The sequence below is a fragment of the Lonchura striata genome, chromosome 6 (assembly GCF_046129695.1).
Source record: "Lonchura striata isolate bLonStr1 chromosome 6, bLonStr1.mat, whole genome shotgun sequence".
NCBI lineage: Eukaryota > Metazoa > Chordata > Aves > Passeriformes > Estrildidae > Lonchura > Lonchura striata.
In genome coordinates this window covers 61,621,880-61,630,663 of record NC_134608.1, presented here as the reverse complement: position 1 = coordinate 61,630,663, position 8,784 = coordinate 61,621,880, and the positions used below count along the sequence as shown (strand labels likewise).

General features: G+C 46.5%; 1 long non-coding RNA gene across 1 annotated transcript; it reads left to right on the top strand.

Moving 5' to 3' along the window:
• The first annotated feature begins 4,320 nt into the window (after nt 1–4,320).
• LOC144246515 (uncharacterized) lies at nt 4,321–8,456 on the top strand. The gene is made up of 2 exons (XR_013340219.1): nt 4,321–4,775; nt 8,303–8,456. It is a non-coding gene; the product is annotated as an uncharacterized LOC144246515 (long non-coding RNA).
• Nucleotides 8,457–8,784: the final 328 nt, after the last annotated feature.

Sequence of the window (8,784 nt, the reverse complement as noted above, 5' to 3'; positions counted from 1 at the left end):
AATCTGGAGTGGCTTTGCCCATGCAAAGCCAACGATCCTACTCACAAGAAGGAACAAACCAGTTTCCTGTTAAATAAAGCAGCTGGAAATCTGACCTGTCAGATGCTCTCACTGACCAGCAATAGGGATCAGCATCCAGGCCCACGTGGACCTGGGCTCTTTTGCAGACTGTTCTCCCTCTTGGAATTATATTTCTTTTACACCTTTTGTTCCATTTCAGTCCCTGAAAGGAAAGTTTTCTTAGAGGGAGTGGGAGTGTTGTAGTGTCAGAAAACCTCAGTGTTACCACGCTCTATGCTGCCCACTCCAGTCCCACCAAAGACACAGCTTCTGCTTTGGGAAGCCACGAGCCTGGGTGGATACAGGAGAGCTGATTGAATGGATTTAAAAAGCCATGGAATTCCCTAGTTGCTCCCACCACTGCCTCATAACATGAGTGATAGGAACAAGACAAGTCACCTGTCCTGTCCGCATCCTCTTCCACCGTTGGTGGTAGGCGCAGAGATTTCACAAGCTCGTGGAAGGTGCTGGCCCTTCCTAACCCCCACCCCACCCCGGGACCCCGTCCCAATGAGGGCCCCCCCCCTGTCCCCCAGCCCGACCCCCAGTGTGATGTCGGGAAAGCTGCACCCCGGCAGTGTCGGGCCGTGTATTAGACTGCAATGGGGGGACCCGCAGAGCGGCTCCGGCCCCGTGTGGGGACCCCAGCGAGGGCGGGGGGCGCCGGCTCCGGCCCTCTGGGCTTTATTCTGCGGCGCCCCGAGCCCCGCGGCTGCGAGGAAAGAGGGAAAAGGGGAACGGGGAACGAGAACAGGGGAGCAGAGCGGCAGTCGAGGGGAAGGGGACGAGGACAGGGGGCCGGTGGGGAGAGGTCGGGGTGTGCAGGGCAGGTGGGGAGGGCGCTGGGGGGAAAGCAGGGTGAAGAAAGGAAAGGAAGGATGGAAGGCAGGTTTGGGGAAGGAGGCGGAATGTGGGGAGAGGGGAAGGTATCATGGAAAGGCGGCCGGAGGAGCCGGGGGGAGAAGGGGAGCAGGGAGAGGGGGCACGGGGGAGTCTGGCTGGGGAGGGAAGGAAGAGGGACAGGATGGAGGAATAGGGAAGGGTTGGGGTAGTAGGGGAACAGAGAGGGAAGGGAGTGTAGGGGGGAACCGCCCAGGAGGGAGGGGAGATGCCTTGGGGGGAGTGTATAGGGGCTGGGGAGGAAGGGGAGAGTAGATACGAAAGGTATAGAAAAAAATAGAAAATAAAAGAAACGTAGAAGAAAAGGAATACAGAAAAAAAAGACACAAGGCCCAGCCGGCCTCAGCCCCGAGCGTCGATCAACAAATGGCTCTGCCGGCCCCTTCCCTCTGTTTAAATGCCCCCGGCCCGGCCCCGCGCACCTGTGCGCGCACCTGTGCTGGCTCTGTTCCCCCGCCCGTAAATGGCGGCGGCTCCGCGCCCGCCCCGTGTTCTGTGTGGATGCTCGGGCGGACTGCGGCGGGACCGGCGCTCGGAGCTCCGTGCGGGGATCGGATCGGGGCAGCTCCCGGCCTGCGCGGCGTCCGAGGCGCTCAGCTGAGATCGGGATCGGGATTTGGGTCCTGGGCCCGCCGGTGTCTGCTGGGGGAGCCGGGCAGAGCCGCTCCTTCCTCGGCGGGCGGGGAGGGGGTGCCGGGGCCGGCGGATCGAGGCGGGATCGGGGCTGGGATCCGGACCGGCAGCGCCGCGGCCGGGAGGAGCCGCTCCGGGACGGGCGCCGCCGCTCCAGCTGCGGCCGGCCCGGGGCTCGGGTCCCGCCGGGGCTCGGGTCCCGTTCTCGCTGTGGCCGCGGGGAGCCGGGGCTGCGTCGGGGCCGGGACCCCATCGGCACCGCCGCTCCCGCAGCGCCGCCTCCGGCCCCGCGGGCGGACACGGAGCCGCCCCGCAGCCCCCGCGGGATGCCGAGCCCCCCCGCCCCGGTAGCCCCGTGGCCACCGCGCTCCCCTGCGAGCAGCAGCGCCCGCCTCCCCCGACCCGTGTCCGCATCCCCGGGGGAGCCCCGCCGGACGAGCGGGGCTGCGGCGCCGCGGCCGGGAGCAGCCGCTCCGCCGGGGCCGCTGCTCCCGCTCCGGCTGTGCCCGGTGCGGGGCTGGAGGCGCCGGAGCCCCCGAAGGGCAGAGAGCACCTCCTGTCCTTGGCTCTGCAGGGCGGGAGCTGCCGTGCCCTGCCCGTGGCTCGCAGCGTGCCGAACGCACGTCCCTGCACGGGCACCGGCGCACCGGGACAGCGCTGGCACGGACACGGCTGAAGGGCTGCCCGCGGCTCCTCGGCCAGGGGCTGCTCCCCACAGGCACGCAGAGATGCTTCAGCCCGGACAGACGCCACCGACAGCCCACAGGGACCCCAGGGAACGGCTGGCATTACCTGGGAATGGAGGCACGGGCCGTTTGCAGAGGGGCTCTGACAGCAATCCCTGTTGCCGACCTCCCCGAGCTCCCACACAGCTGCCAGGTATGTTCCAGCCACCCCAAATCTCCTCCCTCTTTTCCAGCCTGAGGCCATCATCCACCAGCAGCATTTGAGCCAATGCAGTCTTCCCTCACAGATATTAAATGCCAAGCAATAAGCCTCAGAGATGCCTTGAAATCAGAGGTTCGAGTGGGCTGATGTTTAGAAATTTCCAGCTGGAAGTGCAGAAGTCATGGAAAACTCACAGGTGGGTCCCACTGGAGGTGTGCTGCAGGCAGGGATGTACATCTTTTTCCTGAGGCTCCTGCTGAGGCTCTGAAAGGAGCTGAGCTTCTGGAGAGAGATGTTCTGCCTCAGCACAGGCCGGGAGCACATCCAGCCACCGCCTTGTCCTGCTTTAAAACATCAACTTGAGCCTGAGCTCTGGGGGGTGAAATCAGCTGAATTCCAGGGAACTCTGTCAAGTGACCCCAGAGACATCCCTGGGGCTGGGGGATGAGGGTTTTGCATAGCAAGTCCTATAGAACAGAGACCTGTCCTTGTTCCACTGAGCTTCCCTGGAACCTCTGCTAGTTCCTGACACAGCTGGTGTTAAAGTGACAGCTCTGCATGGGAATTTCCACTCTCCATGAGGCACTGTCAGGTTATTCCAGCAGGAATTCAGCAGAGAATTTGGGGCTGTGGGTATAATTCATCTGAACTAGCAAAGCTGATACTGAACCCCAAATCTGGGCACCACACAGAGAATAATGTTTGTGCTAAAGCCCCTGGGCTGGGAAATTTCAGCAGCCATATGTACAGGATGATCTAAATCCCAGCAGCCAGCATCCCCCAGAGGGACAATCCAAGTGCCAGGGTGGGAGCTCGTGTCCTTCCCCTGCTGATGGTGGGACAAATTCCCCTCGGCACAGCTGGTGGGGTGGGAGCTGAGAGCAGGAGGGGCGGGAACAGGGATGGGAGATGAGGCTGCTGGAATGTCACCTGGAGCAGCTGAACATGTTCTGTCCCTGCAGGAGCCAAAGCAGATCCCTCCTGGCTGGGCTGGATGGGAGATGATGCTGCTGGAATGTCACCTGGAGCAGCCAGGAGCCAAAGCAGATCCCTCCTGGTCGGGCTGGATGGGAGATGAGGCTGCTGGAATGTCATTGGAGCAGCCAGGAGCCAAAGCAGATCCCTCCTGGCCAGGCTGGACGGGAGATGAGGCTGCTGGAATGTCATTGGAGCAGCCAGGAGCCAAAGCAGATCCCTCCTGGTCGGGCTGGATGGGAGATGAGGCTGCTGGAATGTCACCTGGAGCAGCCAGGAGCCAAAGCAGATCCCTCCTGGCCGGGCTGGATGGGAGATGAGGCTGTTGGAATGTCACCTGGAGCAGCCAGGAGCCAAAGCAGATCCCTCCTGGCCAGGCTGGACGGGAGATGAGGCTGCTGGAATGTCACCTGGATCAGCTGAACATGTTCTGTCCCTGCAGCAGCCAGGAGCCAAAGCAGATCCCTCCTGGCCGGGCTGGATGGGAGATGAGGCTGTTGGAATGTCACCTGGAGCAGCCAGGAGCCAAAGCAGATCCCTCCTGGCCGGGCTGGAGGGCAGCTGCTGGATCTGCTCTGGGGAAAACTCCCTGCCCCTGCCAGGAGCGCTGGCTCTGCTCTTCCTCCAGCTCCTGAGCAGTGTCAGGGCCACCGTGAGGGAGTTCAAACCCGAAAAATCCCCACAGCCCACGGAGTGAATGATCCCAGCAGAGAAATGCAGCGCTGTAATGAAAAACTTACAGCTCTGTTAAAAAGACTGTGACAACACTGCAATGGGATTCCAAGGAACCTTCTGGTTTGCTCTTGGATTGCTCTTGGTTCTGTTTTTATGTGTTTTTAATCCCTCAACAGGCAGCTTGTAGAATTTATTCTGGGACTTAGAGGTTGAGCAGGGTTGGCTCAGGATTGACCTTCACCTCTGGTGCCGCTTTGCGCAAACACAACGTGGCCGGGCTGGGTGAACTCGTGACCTCAGCTTTCCCCTCCAAAATGTCCCTCGCTTATTTCCCTGGGGTGAGCTGGGATTTTGGCCCAGACTGTCACTCCTCACCTCCCCGTGCCCGCGCGGTGTCCGTTGTGTTCCCCACGGTGCCCTGGGGACACCGGCGGGTCCCTTTGCCTTTCTCCTGCCCCTTTCCAGCCCGAGGCTCCTCTGCCCTCGTCCCACACAGCACAGGGGCACCGAAGGGGAAAGGCTCCAGAAAACATTTCTGCGATTCCTCAGCAATTCTTTCAATTCCCCGGGGAGAGGAGCGTGAACTCACAGCCACCGAGGCCTGACGGGTTCCTGCAGCGAGAGCTCGGCGCGTGTCCGCAGAGGTGAGTGCGGCACCCGAAAGGAAAAAGCGCGGGAGACAAACGTGATTTCTTTTGCTTCAAAGTTATTGCAAGTTCTTAAAGCCCGACCAACTTTTGCTCTTGCTTTTGGTCGGGTGGAGCAGGAGCAGTGGGCAGAGGTGGTGCCATTGATGCGGACGTGCCCGATGCTTTCTGGGGCAGAAAAAGAAGATTAAGCTCGCCTTACGTCAAGCAGCTATTTAAAAAGATTTATAGCTCTTTAAACATAACACCCTTTAATTACCATAGTGTTTCTTTCATGATTTTAACTAATTCTGAGTGTATTTTATAAACCTTAAAATAACACCTTCTGCCTAACAGACTCATAAACCATTAGACAAAGAGCCCTTGACGCATGTCTCACACTTAACACATCTAACAGGAGACCCTCCCCATAACCAAACAAAACATCAAAATAACGTACCAAAAGTAGTCCTTGCTAACATTAAAAATACAACTCAACCCTATCCATAAACCCCCAATTTTATTTCCTCCAACACCAAATACTCTTCAAATTCTAAATCAAAAACTCTTAAAAAAAACAATAAAAGCCATCAAAACATACTTCAAATATAGAAAAGCCTAAACATATAAATATTTGTCAAAGCCCACAAAAAATATAAAACAATCTAATCAATATCCTATATTAAAAAAACTATACAAATTAGTACCATTTGTAATGTAATATAAATAAAAATCTTTTATTAAGAAACATATCTCCCAATAAATAAAACAACCCTGTAAAGACGTAATAATCATAAATCTAAAATTTCTCCAAAACCAAAAGACTTAAAAAACCTTCAATATTTATACATAATAAAAATAACAGAAATAATAAGAATATGTTAAGTCTTTATAAAATCAAACAAAATTAAATGTCAATACATTTAAATAAATACATTAAGTTTCTTTTTATCACTTTAATGTTCTATTAAAATTAAGTTTATTATTCCTTACTATGAAAATTCATTCAGTCTAAATTTAAATGTTATTTAATATAACTTATCCTAAATTTTATTAAAAATCATTTATCTAAACTATAAAGTATATGGTTAATTTTCTTAAAAAAATAAAGCAACTCCAATTAAAACAACTAAAATAAAACACTAACAAACACCTATTCAGAAGTAAAAGAAACACAGTTTATTGTATCATCAATTTCATTGAAAATTCTGTTCTTCATCACAATCTATTTTTATCTTTTATAAATAACACCAAAAAATAGTAATTGCTATTAATATCACACTATTTTACAATTTTTACTTTATTTCCTTAATATGTAAATATTTTTAAGTTATCCTAACTTCTTCAAACTCCTACTATACAATTATATAAGTATATTAATTTTTATAATAAACATTATTTATAAAATATTATCATAATGTTTACAACCAACTTTCATAGACTTTATAATCTCTTTATATAATTATCTAAGAAACACATACAATTTCTAAATCCTACTTTTTTTCTCTATTTATACATCTCTTAAACCAAGTTAACTAATCTCTACACTAACTCTATAATTTAACCTAATGTTATGTCACACTTTCAAATATTTTCAAAATTCAAAACAAAAGACAAATGCCTCCTCCAAACTGTTCATCTTATCACTTTCCTCAGTTATTATTGCAAAATCACTTGAATAAAAAATCCAACTACAACATTAATTTATTTTTCTGTTTCACACTAAGTAATCGCTCTCTCATACATTTCTTCCACCTTCACACTCTCAATATTCAAATCCAAATTCACAATCCTGTCCATAACCACTTTCAAATCTTAAAAAAAAGTTTATTATATTCAAAGCATCTCTATTCTAAAAAACTTTTTAAAAAATCCAATTATTTAATAATGTAATTCATCTTTAATCCTAACATTTTTGCTCTTAATATATTGTTATATAATGTTTTTAAAAACAGTAGTTAAGTAACATCCACTGATTAAAATTTAAACTATAACCAAACCCTAACTCTACCTAAATAAATTAATTAGCAACAAACCCAAGTGTCTTCTACATCAAAAATAAAATTCAAGTAATTTTAACTTAACAACTTTATCAGTATAACAAATTTATTTTTAAAATAAACTTAAAAACTCATTATCCACACATAATTATCCAAGTCTCCACTAATTTAACATTTATCAACTATTATAAACTCTAAAATAATGTACAATCTTTTAATACTTACTAATTATATAATTTCACCTATGTTACTAATTATAGATATTATCTAAGTAAATCCTAATTATTATCAATTTCTTCTTCACTACATACATTATTTTACTCTTATATTTCTTCATACCTATAACTAAAAAATTATAATAATAACTTACCTCACAAATCTCTTGCCAATTTTATAAAATAAAATGTAACAATACTTTATTTCTCATATCAAAACATAGTTTACTAATATCTCAACAAGTACAAAAACCCAAGTAAATTTCAATAGGAAACATAAAACCAGATCACACAAAAAACACACCCACCACTCCACAAATAAAAAAAACCAATGTAAATACAAACATAAATTACTCTATATAAATACAGATGTAAAGTACACAAATGTAAAATACACAAGAATTGCAACTTACACATAACATCTTGTACGACACCCACAAAAAACTATAAGCTTTATGTTTCTTTATAAATATAAAAATCAATATTATAAATATCTTATTTAATAACTTAGAAATTATAAAATTCTATCAAGTATTATATTTCTACTCTATTTACTTTATTTACTTTTAATTATATCACTTTACCAATTAACCAACCTAAACCAAACATTTAAGTAACTTTAACTAAAGTTTCAAGTTTAAATACTTTGTATTTATCTATCACTACTCAAAAAAAAAATCCATTTTTTACTTACTTACTTAATATACCAATAAAAAACATTACAAATAATCCATATAATTTAAAAAACTCTTACATTATTAACTCAATATAAAAATAATTACCAATTTAAAACTAAAAAGTCATTTATCCATCAATAGTAATCAAAATATAGAAGTAATTTTAAGCCTTGAAACTTAAAATAAAAATGGTAGCATCACTTTTTATACCACCTATTACTTCCACAACACTAAAACAATTAAGTCATTTTAAATATTATCTAAATAAACAATCTAATTCTACATCCCTTACACTAAATAACTTTTTAACAAATATCAAAAATATTAAACACGCAGTTTTACAAAAAAAAGCAATACATTTTCTTTTATTAACACACAAACATAAATATAAGCATTTTAATAAAATGTATAAATTTATCTAACCACACAAAATCTACTTATAAAATTGTACAACTTAAGAAATATCAAAAATAAGAATAACTACTAAAACATAACGATTTAATAAATAAAATTTAACACCATAATTAAAAACACTTTTAACAAAATTATACATTTTAATTATTATAATAATAATGATAACATCCTATTTATGTTAATATATGCAACAAATGCTTAACAAAATCCATTAATAATTTTATTTTTTTTAAATACAGAGGGAGAGGGGAGACGTGGGAACGGGAAAACCAGAAACTCCCACGGACACTGAAAGATTTGATCTGCAGCCTCGGGAGAAGCTGGGATTGATGTGCAAGTACAAGACGCGGGCATTAAGCAGGAAAAGAATGAAATAAAAGACAATCCCTTCTGTTTCTGTGGCTGTCAGTGAGAGCCTGCCCCGGCTGAGCGAGAGAGAAACCGCGTGGGCACGATGGGGAAGGGCTGGCAGGGCAGGGCTGGGGCTGTGTGGGCTGAACGGAGAGTTTGCACCTTCTGACAGGAGGCGCTGAGCAAAAGTCCCCTCGGTGCAGCGGAGCCGAGCGAAGGCGCTGGGCTGGAAAAGCCAAATAAAGGCCGGGGTCAGAAATTCCGGCTGCCTCGGAACAAAGAGCCGTGAGCGCTCCTGAGCCCCGGCAGCTGCTCGCTCTGTGAACCCCCACGCGCCGGGGCTGGGTTTGCCTGAGCCCCGAGTGCCCCC